Source organism: Lactuca saligna, chromosome 7 (assembly GCF_052625555.1).
Source record: "Lactuca saligna cultivar CGN05327 chromosome 7, ASM5262555v1, whole genome shotgun sequence".
Lineage (NCBI taxonomy): Eukaryota > Viridiplantae > Streptophyta > Magnoliopsida > Asterales > Asteraceae > Lactuca > Lactuca saligna.
Genome location: NC_136423.1, coordinates 156,124,453 through 156,147,970, shown reverse-complemented (window position 1 = coordinate 156,147,970; position 23,518 = coordinate 156,124,453). Strand labels below are relative to the sequence as shown.

At 38.1% G+C, this 23,518-nt stretch overlaps 1 non-coding gene across 1 annotated transcript; it reads left to right on the top strand.

The window, feature by feature from the left end:
- Positions 1–1,789: 1,789 nt before the first annotated feature.
- On the top strand, positions 1,790–1,897 carry LOC145007802 (small nucleolar RNA R71). The gene has a single exon (XR_013663167.1). It is a non-coding gene; the product is annotated as a small nucleolar RNA R71 (small nucleolar RNA).
- The last annotated feature ends 21,621 nt before the right edge of the window (positions 1,898–23,518 follow it).

Genomic DNA, 23,518 nt, shown 5'->3' with positions numbered 1-23,518 from the left:
GTCAGTGCCAAGTCGTGGTGTTTGTTCAACCTCTTTTTTCAATTTGTTGTACTCGCTCTCATCCAGTAACTTCTCTAATTCTTGTATGTCAAGTTCAACATCAAAATCACCTTCGTGTCGTACCATATATCCCTCAGTTTCCTTTTCCTTCCATCCTCCAAGCTCCATTTCTAGTAATTCATCGAACACATCAACTGAGAAGGAAATATCATCACTTATCCTTGAGTGTTGGATTGCTCTATTAGCTCCAAAAGTGACCACTTCTTCTACAACTCGAAGAGTCAGTTTGGACTCTCTAATATCAACCAAGGATCCGGAGGTTCTCAGAAAGGGCCTTCCAAGAATAATCGGGACTTTCTCATCTTCCTCCATGTCTAAAACAATACAATCCACGGGAAAAACAAACTTGTCAACTTTTGCTAATAAATTTTCACATATTCCTCTTGGAAAGGTCATTGTTTGGTTTGCTAAATTGATGACCATACAAACTGGTCTTGGCTCAGGAAGATCAAGTTTCTAGAAGAATGAATATGGCATCAATATAACACTCGCTCCCAATTCGGATAGAGGCTGGGGGCTAAATTTCCAAATTGGCACAGAAGAGTTAAGCTTTCTGAATCACCCATCTTCTTTCGTAGCATATTCAACATTGCAGCTGAGCATGTTTCATTAACTACCACCTTAGACATTCCTTCCATCTTATTTCAATTAGTTAAGAGGTCGTTGAGAAACTTAGCCTGTTTTGGCATTTGAGCCAAGGTTTCAAGGAACAGAATATTGATTTCAAGGGACTTGATATGATCTAAGAACTTCAGTTAGTCTTCAGCATCCTTCTCTTGTCTTGCCTAGTTGGAAAGGGAAGCAGTGGGTGGTATGCTTAATAGGATCAAAATTTTTCTTTTCAAACTTCTGCCACGTTGTGGTATCACCACCACATCGTGGCGACTGTTCAAACTCTTTTCTTTGACTTTCTTCTTGATTTTCCTGCTCAACATTCGGGTTGTTTTTGTTGATGAGAGTCATATGGGTAACAATTTTCCCACTCCTAGTTGTTATGGCTTAGATGTTAGCTCCCTTCTCATTTTGTTCAGTGTTTCCTGGAAGTCCTCCCGGTAATCGTTCATTAATTTGCTTAGCTAGTTTCCCGAGTTGTTTTTCAATGTTAAGGATTGAAGCTTGCTGATCTCTTATTAAAAGTTGTTGATATTTCATTAAAGCTTGATGCTCTCTAATTTTTGCTTTAGTTTCCTTGTGTCTTTTCTCAGATGTGGCTGTAAAACAGGTAAGCATTGACACAAAATCGAGTATCCTTTCAGGAGCTGGTTCCTCTCTTTAGTAAAATCCTCTTCCTTTTTGTTCTTACTTCTCTTCCTTGGCTTTCTTGTACTCATCATAAGGTAACCACTTCTTCATGGGCTTTTTGCAATCTTCATCATATTGATCACCGCTCGAGTAGAAAGCTTGAACCTTTCGTTTTCCATTTTCATCAAAATCACACTCTTAGGTTAAATGCAGCCCATTACAATTTTTACATCCCACTCGTATAGCATGGATGGCTTTTTGTAACATTGCTAAGACTGTCGACATGTCCTCCGAAGCTAAATTTTCCGATTCCCTTGCTACATTATTCCATGGTTTATGGTGCTCTCTTGAATGTTTAGCGAATCCCTCGATAAGCTCTTTAATCTCAGCGGGATTCTTTTTTGTTAATGGTTGTTGAGAATCACGGAGTTGCATTGTCGTGACATTGACCTCATCATAAAATATTGAATCTTCTTGTTGCACATTTAGATCGCTTTGGGGGCAATTACGAAGTAATCCCTTTGTAGCGCTCCCATGCTTCATATAGCGACTCAACCATTTGTTGTACAAAGTTAGCTATGGTCATTTTGAGTTTAGCCACCTTCGATGGTGGGCAAAATTGTTCTAAGAATTGTTCACACATCCTTTGAAATTGACCAGAAGCATTCTGAATAAACTCTGTTTCGCTTTGAACATTTGGGATGTTGAAGTAGTCGGCAATGTCATTGACTTCATCAAGATGTTTGTATGCATCTTCATGATCTTTTCCTGTGAATGGGATCTCTTTTAGCGTGGAAAGCATGTTTCCTTTGAGTTCAAAAGTAGCAGTAGCTGGAATGGTAGGTTGCACAAGGCCCGGATCGGTGTCGTCACAAATTCTTTTCTTGTATGCCTCTTTTGAAATATCGACAATATATGCCATGATTTTTTTGGGTTCGCTATCTTGTTCGCTTTCTTTTTCGGATTCGGGTTCTCTTTCTTCCTTGTCTGTTTCATAATTAGCATCCACTTTTGTAGGATTTCTCTCAATGCCTTCGTGTTTTGGAGTTTTGCTGGATTCGCCCACTTGCTTTTCCTTCTTTGTACTAAAAACTGCTTTGACATTCTTAAAAGGTGATTTCTTTGGTGTGTTTGATTCTCCTACCGTCTTATTTGTCTTTTTATGAAATGATGACTCCGGGTCTTCAAGTGGTGGAATCAAAGGTGCATTTGATCCACGAGTCATAAACTACTGCTACAAAAGCAACTAAAACTCATAAAAAGAACAAAATTGGAAACTAGAATTAAACTGCTATGACACCATGATGTGGTGTTAGTGACCACGACATGGTAAGCAGAAAAGAAAAAAAAAAGACTAAAAACGAAAATTATAAAGAAAATAGACAGAAAAACCCAATAAAATAGCATATTTAAAATAACTAAAGTTGGATCGTTCCCCAGCAACGAAGCCAAAAACCTGATGTGTAAAATAATTGAGCACTAGTTTATCCTACTAATGTGACTAATTATTACCCTAGGCAGTGTACCTTGTTGAAAATAGTATAGCTCAATAGACAGGTATCGAACACAGGGTACGGTATTCTAGCTAAATTTTATCTACTACTAACTAAATTACTAATAAATCTAGAAAAGGGTTTTTCTCTAGTTTTGCAAGACTAGAAACTTAATTTACCAAACTAACTAACTATCAATTAATGAAGTAAATACTAAACTAAAAGCAAAGAACACACAAAAGATGATTTAACAGGTAATTGACAGACTTTCGTTTAGCTTCAGTTTACTGGCTATTATGGTTGATTTATGGAAATGCAATGGATTATTGTTTCATTTGTTACCGATTCCAAAAAATGACTAGATTAATATTTACTAATCCTGATCCTTTATCGAAAAAGCTCATTCATACGGTGATCAGGCGGATAAACTAACAAGTTTACTAGTGTTCAGTTCAAGTTAATTTTGACTTATAATGAATTGATTAATTTAGTTTATTAGCTCAATTGAATATACGATTGGTCGTCATACATTAGCTCCAATGATTATTTACCCACTTTTCTATTTAAACTCTAGTCCTACAATTTTGCAATTCACAAGATCATAAGATTAAAATTCAATTAAGGAAGATGGTCATACAAACTTAATTAAATTCAACAATAAATAGAAAAAAGAGGTTATCATAAGCACGAGAGGCTCTTTAATAAGCTAAATAAACAAATAACCAAGAAAACTAAATCCAATTCATAAAGAAATCCATAAATAGTCAAAAAACCCTACACTAAACGAATGTCATAGAGTTTTAGCCAATGATTTTAGCAACCAAACACATAAAAATGAAATTCAATGTAATAGTCATGATTAAACCTAAGTTGAAAGTCGTAATTAAGAGTTGTATTGCCTTACTGCTTCCAATTCCCAAGCTAAAATTGACGTCTTCACTTCCAAGCTTCAAATCAGATTCTTGGCCTTCAAAAATCAATAGTTGCTTCTAGAAAAAGTTCCAAATTTTGAGGAGCATGACTCGTATTTAAAGTTTCCTGAAAACAAGTCACCACAACGTGGCAGGGCCACCATGTCATGGTCTTCATGGTTATCCCGTATTTGGAAAGTCTCCTTAATCAATCGGGAAGATTCAAAATGCCACGTCGTGGGAAAGGCACCAAAACGTGGAGTGTATTTTTCTTCCATCTTTGTCATTGCTCCAAATTCCTAGCTTCCAGCTCCCAACTTCCTCTTTGCTCCAATCATATCTTGTACCCCTACAACACAATATACAACAAATTAAGTATCTTTTTTCTATAAAGTACATAAAAATAATAATAAATATTAAGATATGTAAAATTATATGTATAGATATGCACATATCAGCACCTCAAATGATCGGAGAAAGGAGAAGACATGAATATACAAAGTATCCAGTAGTTTCATGTTTTGAGAGATACTATGATATTTTTACTCTTATACCAGTTTTGAAGACAAACGATATCCCAAGGATATAATTTCGATAATGTTTGTTAAATCAAATATTGAGTGAACAACAACAATGGAGGTTAGCAAATATTTCCAGTGAAGTTTCGATTATATCCAGCCAAGCCTTGTAGACTAAACAACGAAGTATTCAATGAAAAATACTAAAACTTAAAATTAAGATAATATGCAAAGAGGATGAACAAATAGAAGTTAACAGATGTGATTCTTGATCCATAAAGGTGTTACGATTACATGAGATGACACTACATTTATAGCACTGGGAGTTACAAAAGATAAAAAGAGACAAGTGTACTAAAGGTATGGGCTACAAATCAACAACCACTATTCTCACAAGGTGTAACATCCATAAAATTCACGAAAATTTAAACTTTTCAAAATCAACCCAAGTTCATAAAATTTTTGCAAAATCCTCCAAAACCAGTAATGTTCACAAACTGTTTTCAAAATAAATCAAAATCAGAGTTTTCACAGAAATCACAATCATAAAACGAGGAACTATACGGTCACGCCTTCGCCTTCCCGTGGTCATACGAAGTACCTGAAACAATAATCCATAAATGTAAGCTCGAAGGCTTAGTGAGTTACCCCCAAAATACTCATACACAACAATACGCATATAATAACAAACAACACACTATAGGTCCAATTAACCATCGGGTTGGAATACCCCAGGGCATCAACCATCGGGTTGGAATGCCACATACTATGGATCAAATCAACCATTGGGTTGGAATACCCCATGCCCTCAACCATCAGGTTGGAATGTCCACATACTATGAGTCCAATCATCCTTGGGATGGCATACACTTAGCCCACAACCACCAGGTTGGAATGCCCCGGTCTGTTGGCTCCCACATGAAGCAGATAAGCCTCAAACACCAATCAATCATGTGCACATATATCAGATAACAACATAAAAGTCTACATACGAACAAACCGATATACAGATCACTAAGAATAGCAACACCCTATCTACCAGGATACCGATCTAACTGATCATAACCACATAGAAACATCCTATCTACCAGGATACCAATCTAACAGATTAAACTATCAATAAAGCAGGATAAAAATCCAAAGGGATGGGCTTGGTGCCTTCTACCCTTGAGTATAGTGAGGAGAACTCACCTCACACTGCTGAAGTCCCGCAGAAAAAACCCCAGTTGTTGGTTGACAGATTCCCGAACTGTCAACATCAAAACAACACTCAATTAATAATTGGGTTCCAATACATAACCATAAGTCCATGCTTGGGGTAATAAAATAGTTTAACCCCAACCTAGCTTGATTCAAGCCTAAGGCCCAAGATCACACTCCAAAGGCCCAAAAAGTCAAACAATGGACCAAAGTCCTACATATGGCCCAATTTTCCAAATTAGGCCCAAACCTTTACATGGTCTTACCCTACGACCCAACCATTTATTCTAGTCCCAACACTTGGCATTCCAATGGTCCAATATCTCATAATCATCAAGGCCCAATTATGGCCCATCTGTGGCCTAATTTTCTAAATTGGGCACATGCCTTTCCAATGGACCTTATCCTAAATCCCAATAGTTTCTTTTGTCCATAAATTTGTTCCATGTTGGCCCACAAAGGCCCACAACAACTTAGCCGAAGAAATGACCGAACAAGAACCCAAACCTAATTAGAGTTTTTCACATAAAATGACGATTAAGGTTAAGTGTTCTTATTAAACCCATTCAGGACTTAATCTATTAACGGTAAATACATTAAGTCCATCACTCCAGTAGTCCAAACATACAATGTGGTCGGGCACCACCCACTACCACGTCGGGTAGTGGTGGTCAACGACGTTTATAGAGGCAACCACCACCTCATGGTGGTGGTTATGATTTTTGGCTAAATATGTCAAGGCATTCCAAAATAACAATCACACACACAAAATCACACAGCCACCCTAGATGGGAGCTGGTGGCAGAATAGCGGCATAAGGTGGCAACCACTACCTCATGATGGTGATGGGTTGTTTTCCTTGAATAATTCGGTCATACAATGTACATAAAATATTACACCATCAATCACACGCCTAATACACAATGAATCACACACACACACAGCCACCTTCAATAATACACATGATACAACCACCCTTGTGGTGGCAGGCAGTGGTCGGAGGCGATAGCCACCACCTCACGGTGGTGGTCATGGCTCCTCTTATGGTGTTCGGCCAAACAAAGAACACACATGCACATCTTGCACAAAAATGAACACAACCACCCACCTTGTGGCGTACAGTGATGGAAGTTGCACGAACGGTAGCAACATCAGTGGCTAACGACGGTAGACACCTTGTTCGGCAACCATGGTGGTTTTTCTCGGGTTTTTTTGTCCAACGAGCATCCACATACACTTCACGGTGAAGCGGTAACAGACAAACACGACCTATATCACGAAAATAACACCCAGCTGAGCTATCGTCGAGATGGCAGTGATGATGCGGAGGGAAACCGGAGCACAGAGATAGTAGTCGTTGGGAACGGCAGCATCGAAGCGACATAGGAAAAGAAATGGAGAATGAAGAAGGTGGTGCTTAACCCACCGAGTACAGCAGCAGAAGCCTCACCTCACAGTTCCGGCGAGCCACACGAAGTTCTTCGTTGTTCACGACGTCCGACTGTGGCAGTGACATTTCGATGGGGATGTAGCGGCGGCAGTCGGAGTTGGCAATGCAGTGACGGCTGAGAGGCTTCAAGAATAATGGTGGATGAAGATTAGGGTTAGGGTTTACTAGTTGGTGCATCTTCAATTGGAAGGGAAGGGACACCGGGCTTAAACCCGTGTTCCTTTCAAACATCAATCAATTTTTACGAGTTTAGCCCCTCCTCCACCAAAACTTTTCAACATAACTCAAAATTTTACCCTTTTGACCCTTAGCCTCCAAAATCCTTCAATTCAAGTCCAATATTTTTCCAAACACTCCCTGAATTCTAAAAATATTTACAAAATAAATCTCGGAAATGACACTTTTAACCCCCAAAGTCCAGATTATATCATTTAACCCCCATAACCAACGGCTTGCTAAATTATTCCTAACTTAGGGCTACTATAAAATAATATAAAATATAAATTTATCTCTTGGGGTTCCGGGATTATTATTTAATTACTCTATTTCAAACGGAATGTTACACAAGGTGTCAATATGTCTTGTCCCCTGAGTATACCATAAGACAAAGAAAATACAACAAAACAATATTTTTCTTAGGTATCTGACATTCTTTATATTTAGGATGATTGACTAACTCGGAACACTATTACTTCATATATATAAGCACATCTCATAAACACTGCTATCTCGGATAGTCTAAGACTCACTTTCCATGAACTAAGATTATTAATTATTTTGAATGAGTACAAAGTGAAATGATTTGTGTTACAGAGAGTAAATGAAATATAGCATAGTCATGTGTGTTTTTAGACATTTAGCTCCCTATTTATACAAAATATGTTAATGGCAATAAATCAGATCCCTAAAATCTCATCATGATCTACTGATTTGGAATCCTTTTTTATTGAGGTCTCCTTTATCCCGAAATTCTTTGAGACTAGGTTTTTTCTCCATGTTTTCCATAATGATACCAATTTAGTCGGGTCTTTGTTGACATATTTAGGCTGGAAAGAGTCGGCCGCTAGAAACTCTCGCTAGGAGCTCACTAAGCACACTACACACTAGCCCCTAGCTGTAACACCCTAAATTTTCAAAACAATTTTTCATTTTAAATCATATAATTTTCATAACAGATTTCATAAAATCTCATTTGTTGAATTGACAAACGCACTATATGTTTAATTAGTTAATAATCTAGGATCCTCGAAACATAATTCCTTCTCTGGTGTGTACAATCAAGCCGGTGTCGTCCCGCGATCCTGAGAAAACCTGAAACACATAACACATAACACGGTAAGCACGAAGCTTAGTGAATTTCCCAAAATACCACATACACATATTAGCCACTCGAGGCTATAACTCTATAGGACCCTCCGGTCCGATGTGTCTCAGTAGGACCCTCTAGTCCCATGGCTCGTTGGACCCTCTGGTCCAATCTGGGTGAGAATCCTCCGGTCTCACTACTCATTGGACCCTCCGGTCCGGTCTAAGTGAGGATCCTTCGGTCTCATAGTTTGTTGTACCCTACGGTCTGGTCATAATATAATGCAGTTCATTGGACCCTCCGGTCCAGTCTAAATATCACATAATATGGTACACAACACATAAGACCTTCTGGTCACACATAATTACCACTGTAAGTAAAGTATAGTGAGAAGACTCACCTCAGGTAAACTCGGTTGATCTCGAACTCGAAACACTGATCTAGCCTACGCCTAATCACATACAGAAATTACCTCTAATTAATAATGGCTCTTAAAGGCTAGAATATTCCTTTCCTATGCTCTCTTAGAAGGGTAAAAGACCATTTTATCCCTCCAATGGTCCAAAAGCCCACTTGTTGACCAAACCCTAAAAGTCAACGAAAGTCAACCCTAGGGAGTACGCGATACATACCATCTCTAAACGCTGGGCGTACTCCGATGCTATATAAAATCGGGGATGCTCGACCCCTACGATGCCCGTACTGGGATTACGCCCAACGTATGCCCCAGTTTCACAATCTTCATGATTTTGTTCTAAATCAATTAAGACATAAGCTCATATCCCAGATTTGGTCACTCTAATGCCTCTTAATCAATAAAGTCAATGACTTTAAGCCTTTTCATGGCTGTAAAGGTCACTAACACACAAAACACACCTATTCCTTCCTTAAAGAGCTCATATCTCATGCATGGCTCACTCTCAACGCCCAAGATTGGATTTTTATGGATCTATATCACAATATACACTAAAAGGGGTAGATCAAGGTCTATGGAGCTCCTTTACTCATAAAGTCTCCACCTTTGGGACTAAAACCCTAAAATGGTCCATCATCCACAAATCAAAAAGGTTGAGAAAGATTTGAGCTTTTTACTTCCAACTGATGCTCCAACCTCAATAAAGCTCAAATTCAAGGCTTGCACTCCAACTCTAGCTTCTTCAAGGCACCTTCTTCTCTTCAAAAGCACAAAAGAACACTTTAAAGCCCAACCACACACACACACAAGCTCTAGAATGAGGGTTAGAGCACTCTTAGGGTTTGAGTGCATAATTCCTTCTCTGATGTGTACAATCAAGCCGGTGTCGTACCGCGATCCTAAGAATTACCTTTCATCTATCGACTCTTGAATCTCTTCAAGCTCGATTTTCCTCCCATTGTCTCCTTGACTTATGAGTTCTCTCTCTCAGAAAACTCCTCTCCTCGCAACAAAGACAACATTGTCCTTCGGTCTATAGAAGAGATATCCAAAGGATTTCTGCGAGTAGCCGATGAGAATACATCGCTCACTACGAGGTTTGAGTTTGTCGTGAGTATCTCGTCTTATGAAAGCCTCGCAACCCCAAACCTTGATATGTGCTAACGAGGGAGATTTCCATGTCCACATCTCGTGAGGTGTTTTGGTAACCTTCTTAGTGGGGACTCGGTTAAGGATATAGGCGGCAGTCTCTAAGGCATACCCCCAGAATGAGATAGATAGTGAAGCACAACTCATCATAGAGCGAACCATGTCCAACAAGGTTCGATTACGCCTTTCTGCCACACCATTCAATTGTGGTGTCCTAGGTGGCGTCAATTGTGAAACTATTCCACATTCCTTGAGATAGTCGTGGAATTCAAGACTTAGGTACTCTCTTCCTCGATCGGATCGAAGCATCTTGATTTTCCTGCCCAATTGATTCTCCACTTCATTCTTGAACTCTTTGAACTTTTCAAATGTTTCTCACTTTTGCTTGATTAAGTAGATATTCGCATATCTACTATAGTCATCGGTAAAAGTCACATAGAAGCGGTTCCCATCCTTTGTGGTTGATCTAAACGGTCCACATACATCGGTATGTATTAGGTCCAATAAACCCTCACCCCTTTCACATGTGCTAGTGAAGGGTGACTTAGTCATTTTTCCAAGTAAACAAGATTTGCACGTGTCATCTTCCCTAAGGTCAAATGACTCCAACACTCCATCCTTTTGGAGTTGATCTATGCGCTTCTTGTTGACATGTCCAAGACGGCAATGCCACAAGGATGCTCTATCCATACTATTGGAAGAGTCCATGCATAAAACATCATTTCCTAGGTTATCTACAATCATAACAGTTTCATAAATTCCATTACATGGTATTGCTTGAAAATATAAGACACCATTTAGATAAGCACAAATAGAACCATTCTCATTATCAAAAGAAAATCTAAATCCTTGTCTAAACAAACCATGAAATGAAATGATGTTTCTTGCCATTTTTGGCGAATAGCAACAATTGTTCAAATCTAAACGTAAACCATTCCTAAGCACTAGAGAATACACTTCAATCTTGATCATAGGCGACGATCTTCTATTCCCCATGATTAGATTTATTCTTCCATGCTCCACATCCTTATTTCTTCTTAGTCCCTGCAATTCAGAACAAATGTGCTAACCACACCCGGTATCGAGGACCCAAGAAATAGCATGAGATGAATCATTAGATTTAATTGTATATATAGCTGCGAAAGACGACTTGATCTTTCCTTCCTTGATAGCTTGTAGGTACTCTAGGCAGCTTCTCTTCCAATGCCCTATTGTGTGGCAATGGTGGCACTCTGCCTCCTTTGGGTTAAAAGTAGGCTTAGCGGGATCAACTTTTGTCCCACTAGAAGAGGAACCATCTCGGGACTTTCCCTTGCGGTGGCTCTTAGACAGAGCATTCCTCTTCTTGCCTCTTCCTTGCCTAATGGCCAAAACAGGAGCAGCGGGTGGATTGGGAGTAGGTGCAACGGACTTGTCCTTGAGATTGCTCTCAGCAACCCTAAGGAGACCTTGGAGCTTACTTAGGGTGACCTCTTCTTTGTTCATGTGGTAGGTCATCCTAAATTGGTTGTAACATGGAGGCAATGAGTGAAGCACCATGTTGATTGCTAAATCTTCCCCAAAGTCAACATTTAACTTGCGAAGACAATGGACATACCTTTGCATCTTTTGCAGGTGCACGGTTAGAGATTCACCATGACCCATCTTAGCGGAGATCATGTTAGTGAAGATCTCGTAACGTTATTGCCTTGCGTTTTGGTGGTATGTCTCCAACAAGTCTTGGTGCATTTCGTACGGATACATGTCCTCGTAGGACTTTTGGAATTCGGAGTTCATAGTGGCCTATCATGATGCAATGAACCTTCGTTGCATCACGCTCGTGAGTTTCAAAAGCGGTGATTTCAGCCGGAGTAGCGATTTCAGGATTGATCTTCTCGAGCTTCTCATCGAGGAAATACTCCTTGTCCTCGTAGCGAGCAATCGTGCGAATGTATCTTATCTATTCACTAAAGTTCGTTCCATCGAAAGTCACCTTTTGGCAAAGGCTCATCAATGTGAACGAGCTAGCAGCAGCGTTGTTCGCATTTGACATCTACAAATAGAAAGGACAAAGATATATTAGAATTTGGATCCCTAATTATCACCCAATAAGAAAATTAGGGCTAAGATCCAACAACAATATTTACATATTAGAAAAGGGATGCCGTAATCTAACATGCAAACAACTTGAAGGTAAGTAAATGACGATTCACTAATTCTCCACCATGAAAACATAACTTTAAGTTCTAAATGTATTGAGAAATCCTAGGTTTGGATGAGATTCATTGAAACTTTTCAATGGCATGTTTAAATCTCGATATGCCCCTCTCATTTATGACTGGGATACCGAGGATCACAAAGTGGGTGTGAATTACCATGCAAATTCACATGGTGCCTTCATTGTAACGATCACCTATTCGACATGCCGGTAAACCACACACGCTCCATCGAACTATGATAAACAATGAATCACCATTTGCCATCCTTCTCTTAGAACCAATTAGTGAGCCGGTAAACCACACACGTTCCACTAACTTCATAGCAACGGTGCAAAGTCTAATTTCATGGGATTGCATCAATTCACTTTACCTAAAGTAACTAGGATTGGGAATGTTGAAAAAACATGTAGTTACTTTGTATTTCATATTATACTTTTAATGAGGAGATGAGGTTGCCCTATCCTACCCGTTCGGCTAACGACCCTCCACCGATCAAGCAAGCGGTGGGTGTGAGAGTACACCCATTAAGCGCCATTTTATAGACAGCAACCTTATACCCACCTTATAGATCGACTTCGTGAATGAGGCCTACAAACGGTAAGACTAGCAATTTAGTTATATATATATATATATATATATATATATATATATATATATATATATATATATATATATATTAATCTTGTAATATTATATTAGTATAGGGTTGAATTTTAAACTTGTAAAATTCTAGAGTTTGAAATTTAAATTGTCCAAATTAAACTTTTAATCACAAAATATAAATTTCAAAACTTGAGGGTAGGTTTTAAACTTTTCAAAACATAGAGGATCAAATAACAAATAATCTGAATTAACATTTAATCACATAATTATCCATATTTGATTTATTTAATTATTTCTTGCAAAACAATTTACCAATTTAATTAAAATAATTAGTCAATTATCACATAAGGAAACTAATATTTAATTAATTGATAAATATCTTCAATTAGGTCAAGGATATACTCAAATATATCATAAAATCGGATTTATATTGATCTAATATGAAAAAGGCAAGTATCATAAAGATAAACCGCAAGAAATCCTGAAGTTATCACTTCCTGATGCTTGGACTCGCCGAGTACCCCTATGGACTCGCCGAGTCTAGCCTACTCGCCGAGTCCACTATGGGACTCGCCGAGTTCATAAGGCAGAAACACACAAATCGAATTTTGCAAGCATCAAACAAGCAACTAATGCATCAATTAAATAGAAACCAATCTAGGCTCTGATACCACTGATGGGTTTTGGCCATTTGAACATTCCTATGTGCACATACAAACCCTAATGCTTGGATCTAGGTTTCTCTAGTTGAACATGCATGAATCCAAGACTTATAATGGTTATTCTAGCTTAATAACAAAGAGAAATCAGAGTTATAAGTTTACCTTGAATCACTTGTTTGATCTTCTTGTTCTTGGAGCTTTAGAGTCACAATTATCACTCCTCTAATGGTTTACAAACACCAACTAGCAAGAGGATGATTTGAGAGAGTGGGGAGGGACTTAGAAATCGGCCAGGGTTTCCTTACAGACAAGGGTTCCGATTTCCATAACCCCAAGGGTCTATTTATACTTGTAAGGCTCCTAGGGTTTTACCTTTAAACCCTAATTGGATAACTTAATCCCTAAGCAATCCTAATCCCTTCATGATAACCCTTGGATGATTTTAGGTCTATCCTAAGCCATAAAATCGTCCACCATATTATCCATAAGGAATTGTAGCCTAAAGTATAACTACCACACATTTGATAGTTTAAGCCCTTCTATTTAATTAATCTCTTTAAGTCACCAAATTAATTCCTAATTAATTTATGACTTATATTAATCAAATTATATTATTATTCCATATAGTATTTCAACTCTCATAATAAATCATCCTATTAAGTTGCTATGGTGAAGGCAACCTAAAAGGACCATGCTCAATCAGGTCAAGTACTTACCAAATATAGTTGCAGCCTTAGAAACGATTCCAACAAATATATCGGTTGAGTCAAATGACATAACCTGACCTCTTCAAAAGCTCTATTAGAGTTAGATCACATCGCAAAGCGTGGAAGGAGATACACTGATTATGATAAAATATTGATCAACTTGGATACTCCTAATATCTACTAGGAAGAAATGGTGAGCCCTTGGGATGCCGGTGAGAAAGGTCCAAGGATAGTGAAATTCAGTCCATGAAGGATAACCAAGTATAGCATTGGTTGATCCAATCCTAGTCTTAAGACAAAGGGTTGTAATATGATTTTCAATGTGAAGACTAACATGGATAGGAATGTACACACATTCAAAGCTAGTATGGCAGAAATGGGTTTCGCTCAAACTCAAGAAATTGATTATGAGGAAACATTCTCACCAGTAGGTAAGAACGGGTCTGTTTGGTTATTTGTTACCATTGTTGCCTCTTTGATGTAAGATATGGTAAAGTGGATGTTTAAATGAATTTCCTTAATAAGAAACATTTAAAGGATGTTTGACACATCCTCAAAGGGTTCAATCATACTAAATATCCAAACAAGGTGTGTAAGCTTCAAAAGTCTATTCATAAATTTAGACAAGCATCACGTAGCAAAAATTGGTGCTTCCATGAGAAATTCAAATATTGTTGTTTTCTATAAGTCCAGATAGGTTATGCGTACATACCAAATCTAGTGGGAGTGTCATTTTCTTCCTAGTATTGCATGTTTATGACCAATACTACTCATAGGAAAGATTGTTTCTAAGTTGCAAAGTGTAAAAGCTCAAGAATTATTTTGCTATGATGGAAATGAGAAAGTAACTTTGACACTTGGTCGTAAGATTTGAAAATATAAAACAAATGTTTAATAGGATACAGTCAAAGCACAATGTATTAAAAGGTTTCAAAGGGATTGTTAATAAAACAAATGTTTAATAGGATACAGTCAAAGCACAATGTATTAAAAGGTTTCAAAGGGATTGTTCATAGCAGATAGTTGAGTGAATTTCAAAAGTTCATTGTACTAGCCACGAAAATCATAGGATGAGTCGAATCCCATATGCTTTGGATATATGATCGCTCATGTATGCTATGATTTATGCTTATTTTGATGTCTTAGATGTTTTAAGCATTGTGAAATTGTATCATAAAGATGCTTGACCAAATCGCTAGACAATTATCAAGAACATTATGAGGTATCGAAAGATACCAAGGAATGGTTGCTTGCAGACGGAAAAGAACATGACTGAGAAGAGTTATAGTGCGATTAATGTTAGATATGACTTGATTCATAGTCTAAATGGACATTCGTTTTAGAATTGTAGTGCGGTAACATGAAAGGTTTAATGTAGAAAATGGTGGTGGACTCAACAATATGATTCGAATTAATTTAGTGCAAGTGAAGTATCTAAGGAGTATACTGTTGGAGTAGTGTCTAAGTCTGTAACTATATATGGTATGTACTTGACCCGGTCATGCATGGTCCTCTTGAGTTGCCTTCACCAGAGCAACTTGACAAGGTAATTTAAGGAGAAAGAGGAAATTATGATTTATTAATATATTATGAGATTAATATATTAAAATAGAAAACATATTATTTAATTAATATTGGTCATAAATTAATTAGGAATTAATTAGTTGACTAAAAGAGATTGATTAAATAAAGGGGTATAAACTGTCAAATGTATGATAGTTAAGTTTTGGGCTAAGGAAACCTAATGGACTAAGGGGGAACGAAATTATGATGAAGGATCATCATATTTTCGTCCAAGGGCCTTATTCCAGAAGCTTCCATGGGCTGCTTGATGGCTAAGTTATCCATTAGGGTTTTGACTGAAACCCTAGCATCCAACAGTATAAATAGGCACACCTAGCTCCAAAATTCGACTACTGGCTTCCAAGGAAACCCTAGGGAAGAATTTATCATCCTCCCACCTCTCTCATATAGTTTCCTTCTTTCTTGTGGTGTTTGTAAGCCATTAGAGGAGTTACAATTGTGACTCTAAGCTCCAAGAAAGAAGAATCAAGCTTCCATTAAAGAGGTAAACATCTAGATCTGATTTTGTATGTTAGTTTTTTGATATATGTATGCTAGATTAGGGTTTATAAGTCTTGGATTCATTGCATGTACAATAGAGAAACCTAGATCCAAGCATTACGGTTTGTATGAGCACATAAGATTGTTCTTATGCATAAAACCCATCAGTGGTATCAGAGACTTGATTGGTTTCTATTGTATGTGATGCTTTAACTGTTTGGTTGCTGAAAATCATTTTTTTATGCTAACTGTTTGATGAACTCGACGAGTTCCATGAGGAACTCGACGAGTTGGACGAACTCGACGAGTTCCAATGTGGACTCGATGAGTTTAACTGTCAGATAGAGGATATTTCAGGATTTTGTTGCTGTTTTGTCATGGGATTAATTCCTAAATCATTTTTTGAGGGTAAAGTCCGAATTATATTGTAATTGAATGATTATCGCTGCCAAATCAATAGATAATTTCAAATCTTTTGAATAATAGTTTGTTTATATGATAAATATGGATTATTTATATTATTTGGTATTTATCTTGTAACTAAAATTGGATTAAGTCAAATATACATAATTATGAAATTAATTTTTTAATTTAAATTATTTGTTATTTGATCCCTTTTATTTTGAAAAGTTCAAAACCTGTCCTCAAGTTTTGAAATTTAAATTTTATGATTAGAAGTTTAATTTTAAGTAATTTTAATTTTAAACCCTTAGAGTTTTACAAGTTTAAAATTCAACCCTACACTAATATATGAGTATAAGATTAATATATATATATATATATATATATATATATATATATATATGTGTGTGTGTGTGTGTGTGTGTGTGTGTGTATGTATGTATGTATAAGATTAAAGCTAGTCTTATCGCTAGTAGGCCTCATTCATGAAGCCGATCTATAAGGTGGGTATAAGGTTGCTGCCTATAAAATGGCGCTTAATGGGTGTACACTCACACCCACCGCTTGTTTGATTGGTGGAGGGTCGTTAGCCAAACGGATAGGATAGGGCACTTAATATCTCATTATAAGTATAATAAATATTGCAAAGTAACTAACATGTTTTTTTTTCAAATTCCTAATCTTAGTTACTTTGGGGCAAAATGTGAAAATGATGCTATTCCATGGAATTACACTTTGTACCCTTGTCAAACGTTAGTGGAGCATGCATGGTTAACCGGCACACTAATTTGGGATTGGAATTGGTGGCAAATGGTGGCTTGATTTTTATCATAGATCAATGGAGCGTGCGTGGCTAACCGGCACATTGATTAGATGATAGAGACATTGAGTGCACCATGTTGATTCGCATGGTTATTCACAACTTGTTTGCGATCCTCGGCATCCAAGTCTTAAATTTGAAGTGCGTATCGAGATTTAAACATGCCATTGAAAATTTCAATGAATCTCAAAGATCTAGGAGTTTTCAAATACATTTAAAACTAAATCTCTTTTTTTCGTTTTTCATGGTGAGAATTAGTGAATCGTCATTCACTTACCTTCAAATTATTTACTTTTAGAGTACAGCATCCCTTTCAAAGTTGTAAATAATGTTGTTGGGTCCTATCCCTAATTTCTCATTTGGGTGTATAATTAGGGACTCATTTCTAATCAAACTTTGTTCCTTTACTTTTTCAGATGTTTTCTAACAACAACAACACTTCTGGGTAATTCTCGCTGATGAACCTATGTCAAAAGGTGACATTTGATGGCTCAAAGTTCAACGATTGGATGAGGTACATTCGCATGATCACTCGCTATGAGGACAAAGAATATGTCCTCGATGAAAAGCTTGAGAAGATCATCCCAAATGTTGCTACTACTGAAGTGTTGGCCACCTTTGAGGCCCACGAGCGTGATGCTAAGAAAGTTCATTGCATCATCCTGGCGACCATGAACCTCGAACTCCAAAAGTCCTATGAGGACATGTATCCATATGAAACGCATCAGGATTTACTGGACAAGTACCACTAAAGCGCGAGGCAAGAGTGCTATGAGATCATTACTAACATGATCACCGCTAAGATGGGGAGTGGAGAATCCCCAACCTCTCATCTACAGAAAATGCATAGGTATGTTGATCGTATTCTAAAACTTAATGATAAGTTTATTGAGGATTTGGCTATCGACATAATCCTCCACTCCTTGCCTTCATGCTACAACCAGTTCAGAATGACCTACCACATGAATAAGGAAGAGGTCTCCTTGAGTAAGCTCCACGGACTGTTGAGGACTGCTGAGAGCAAACTCAAAGACATATCTGTTGCACTATCCCATGTTGTGGTTGCTCCTGTGTTGGCAGTTATTCAAAGAAAGGGAAAGAAGAGGAAGGCTCCATGTAAGAGCCACCATAAGGGTAAGCCCCAAGATGGTTCCTCTTCTAGTGGAACCAAAGCTGGTTCGATCAAACCCTCTCCCGACCCCAAAGAAGCAGAGTACTATTACTACCACCAGAAGGACCACTGGAAACGATGTTGCCCTAAGTATCTGCAAGACACGCAGGTACGTATTCTGTTAAATCTAATAACTCATCATTTGCTACTTCATGGGTTCTTATACAGGGTGTGGTTACCACATTTGTTCTGATTTGCAGGGCTTAAGAAGAAGTAGGGAGATGGAACATGGGAAGATAAACTTGATTATGGGAAACAAAAGATCGTCGCATGTGACCAGAGTCGGAGTTTATTCTTTAGTGCTGAGTAATGGGTTATAATTAGATTTAGAAAATTGTTGTTATTTGCCAGATATGGCAAGAAACATTATTTCATTTCATGGATTTTTTAGACAAGGTTTCAAATATTCTTTTGATAATAGGAAAGGTTCTATTAATGTTTATTTGAATGGTGTCTTTTATTTCAATGCACTACCTTGTAATGGGATTTATGAATCTATGATGGTTGTTGATAATTTAGGAAATGATGTATTGAATATTGATTCTTCTACTAGCCTAGACAAAGCATGCTTGTGGCATTGTCGCCTTGGCCATGCCAATAAAAAACGCATAGCCCAACTCCAAAAGGATGGAGTGTTGGAGTCATTCGACCATAGGTACGATGACACGTGTGAATCTTGTTTACTTAGGAAGATGACCAAGTCACCCTTTACTGGAACCTGTGAAAGGGGTGAGGGTCTATTAGATCCACCACAAGGGATGCTTTCCACTTTTACGTGACTTTTACAGATGATTATAGCAGATATGGATATATCTACTTAATCAAGCAAAAGTCAGAAACCATTGAAAAGTTCAAAAGTTTAAGAATGAAGTAGAGAATCAGCTGGACAGGAAAATCAAGATATTTCGGTCAGACCGAGGAGGAGAGTACCTAAGTCTTGAGTTTCATGACTATCTAAAAGAATGTGGAATTGTTTTGCAATTAACGCCTCCAAGAACGCCACAATTGAATGGTCTGGCTGAGAGACGTAATCGAACCTTGTTGGACATGGTTCGTTCTATGATGAGTCGAGCTTCGTTACCAATAGATTTTTGGGGGTATGCCTTAGAGACTACCACCCACATCCTTAACTTAGTTCCCACCAAGAAGGTTACCAAGACTCCTCACGAGATGTGCACAGGGAAAGCTCCTTCGTTCGCACATATAAAGGTTTGGGGTTGCGAGGCTTTCGTAAGACGAGAGACTCATGACAAGCTCGAACCTCGTAGTGAGAAGTGTTATTTCATCGGCTACCCACAGAAGTCTTTTGGCTATCTTTTCAATAGACCGAGTGACAATGTTGTCTTCATTGCTAGAAGAGGAGTTTTCCGAAAAAGGGAATTGATAATCAAAGAGGACAGTGAGAGGCAAATTGATCTTGAATAGATTCAAGAGCAAATCGATGAAGGAACCTCTAACACTGGCACTCAACCCAAGGAAGAAACTCCTATTGAGCCCATTGACGAGTCCTTACCTCTTAGATGTTCTAGTAGGGTTAGTGTTCAACCCCAGTTTTATGGTTTTCATATTACTGCTGAAGGGGCTACATTTATTATTGATGAAACAACAATGAATTTGGACGAACCTAGCAGCTGCAAAGAAGCCATGGCCAGCCCGGAGTCTGCTAAATGGAAAGAGGTGATGGACAGCGAGATTCAGTCCATGTATGACTACCAAGTTTGGAATTTGGTTGATAATGTTCCAGGTCGTAAGATAGTCGGGTGCAAGTGGATCTTCAAGAAGAAGACGGACATGGAATAGACTATGATGACTATGATGAGACCTTTTCACCAGTTGCGAAGATAAAGTCTATTAGGGTAATGCTTGCAATAGCTGCGTTTCATGACTATGAAAGCTGAAAGATGGACTTGAAAACCGCTTTCCTTAATGGGAAGTTGGCTAAGGATGTGTACATGAATCATCCAGATGGTTTTGTCGATGCGAAGCATCCAAATAGAGTGTGTAAGCTTGAGAAATTCATTTATGGATTGAAGCAAGCATCTCGCAAATGGAATCTTTGTTTTGACGAGAAAGTTAAAGAGTTTGGCTTTCTGTGAAGCTAAGATGAATCTTGTGTATATGTTAAAGCCAGTGGGAGTATAGTAAGCTTCCTCGTATTGGATGTTGATGACATACTACTCATAGGAATAGATGCCCCAACCTTGCAGGAGGTCAAGTCCTGTCTTGGGAAATGTTTCGCAATGAACGACCTCGGAGAGGCTGCTTATATTCTGGGAATAAGAATAGTAAGAAACATGGAAAAGAGACTGATAGAACTCAGTTGGGATACATACTTGGATAAGGTACTAAAGCATTTTAGTATGGAAAATTCCAACAAAGGGGAGTTGCCAATCTGTGACATCCCCAAAATCACGGCCAGAAAAGACCGATTTTGTTTATGCTTTATAAAAATCAGAGTACTTTATTTTATAAAAATGTTGTGGAATTTATTCCCAGAAAAAACATGGTAAATACGTTATTAAAACATTTTCGAAGAAACGTATTTATTTCATTTTAAAACGTTTGGGATGTCATCGTTAATACAGAAACATAAGCATAAACAGAACTTACAATTATTTACACTAGTGATCTACATCTCTTTAAATCTCTCAGTGTAATGTCACTTCATATCAACACCTGTGATATAAATAAACTGAGTGGGTCTGGTTGGGAAACCTGGTGAGCACATAGGGTTTTCAACCCACAATAATATAATTATTATTTTTAAACATCAAATAATCAACCCAATTACCCATTCCCGTTATCCTCACATTACGTCCCTAAAACATCTAACGTAAGGGACTTAGTCAAAGGACTATCATTGGGATGGAGTGTACCTGGTGAGCACACAGTTCACATAGTTCGAATGAACACACAGTTCGAATAAACACACAGTTCAAATAAACACCTACAGATTGCGAGCTTGCTAGTGTTCCACTGGACTGTCTAGAATAGTCCGTGGTCGTCATCTTTACTCCGCTAGATGACTAGATCATCAAGAACAGCTACAACGAGGCCTCTCATTATTTTATTTTGTCACATAGCAACTATTATATCTACCCATGTTTTACCCAACACATTTTGTAGATATAAAATACATATACAGTTTAAATCATTGAAAATATGTATAAAACGTTCATCCAGCATATATAGCAAGTATTCAGATAATATGCACACATAGCACGTAATTTATATAAAACACTTCATATCTATGTGTAAGCTGAAAGTAACTATGCACTCACTTGATTAGGTGGTGACTCAGCACTTGGACAGCGCTTCGATACTCTTAAAACGATATTCCTTCAATAAAACCTAGTACCAATACCACTAGGGTTTAGTCTAACGATAACTGCGACAAATTAATTAGTCTGACTATTATTATTATATAAGTGTTAATAACACTCAATATAACTCATAATAATAGCCCAGATAATTATTTTAAGGACCTAATAACATTCCTCTAATTATTTGAAAGCTATATTAAAAATTGCGTAAGCGTAGCACACTTACAGTGAATTTTATCGAAAACCGGAACTTAATTGGAGCAGCGTTAAACCGAAAAACTCTTTTTCTCGGGACTCCGGGAGCCTCGGGGCTTCCCTCGGGAGCCAGGGGGTTTTCCTAGGGTTTAGGGGGGTTTGGTGAGCTAGAGAGAGAAAGAATATAGAGAGAGAAGGAGATTTTGCTGTGAAAATGGAGGCAGCCTCGGCCTCCTTTTATAGCCGCGAGGTCTTCACTACGCGGGGCGTAGATCCGAAGTACGCAGCGTGTACTTTCGATGTTGTATCGACGTGTCGATGATCTGCTGGGGCGACGTGGGCGAAGCTGGACCGAGGATGGCTAAGCGAACGCGGCGCGTACGAGACCGAACACTGGATGTAGCGAGGGGCGATGTGGCATTGATCAGAAGCGAGCCTTGTCATCGGCATCGGATGGCTGTGGTGCTGCCACGCCAGCTACTTCGCACCAGGTCTCGCAACTGTCGCATAAGAGCTCCGTTTTCGACGTTCTTTATATGTACGAAAACCTTGTAACATACTCTACAACTTGGTTAAGATTATTTATTCTAAATAATCTTTTGTCAAAAAGTCGTTTTCGACCCCTATTGCCTCTAATTTGACTAGCCCGGATCTACGGGTGTTACAATTATCTCCCCCTTAGGATGATTACGTCCCGGAATCATCAACGAAATAGGGTCTTATAATGACTCCATACGTCATCTCTTCATCCTAGGTAATAATTATAACTTCTACATTCCTTCAAGTCTATCTCTTAAACTCATTGGTTGTAAGAGTATTCGATCGTGCACCTGCTCTCTCCCTCAGGCTAGACTCCCAATTATGACCTTCAAGTCACAATCTTGATCCTTACTGGATACGAACTTGAGATGATTTCTTTTATTACTACTATAGATTGATGTGTCATATTCTAATGACCTATCATCGTATGTTGCAACACTTAAACTTAGGTTTCATAGAGTTAAATTCTAAAACAAGCTATGCCTTCCTTCATGTTCCAATGTGATATAATCACACTTTAACATTTGGCATTTCTAGCTACCAACTTCTTTAACAACGAGCGCAATATTTCTATTGATCGCATTGATTTCAATCATTTGGTTTAAGTCGGATGCTACATCGACCTTGATTTTCTAAACCACATAGCATACTTAGCGTAGTCGGACTCAATTTGATATGACCACTAGGGTTGGAATATCAACAATCTTCTTAGTCATTACCGAAACGATGGTAACAACACACTTGAATAAAACGAAATCAATTACTAGCTTCTTGGTAACCTTGTGATTTTCCCTGATCCAAGTGTGAGTACTGCGCTTCCGGTAGTATAGGCCTCTACTACCATTCACACCTACTCATACTCGTTCCAAGTATTGTCCCGCAGTTCTTCCAAGTCACCATACCAGAAAACCACACAACAACTTAACACATCAGATAACAAAACAAAGGTGTTATATTATTTCTTGAAACGATTACATGGGTGTTCAAGTTCACCCTAGATTATGCCTCTAATAGGCTACATCATATGACACTATCTATATGGCTTCTTCATAACTTGATCTCTATATATCCATTCTTACTCCTGATTCC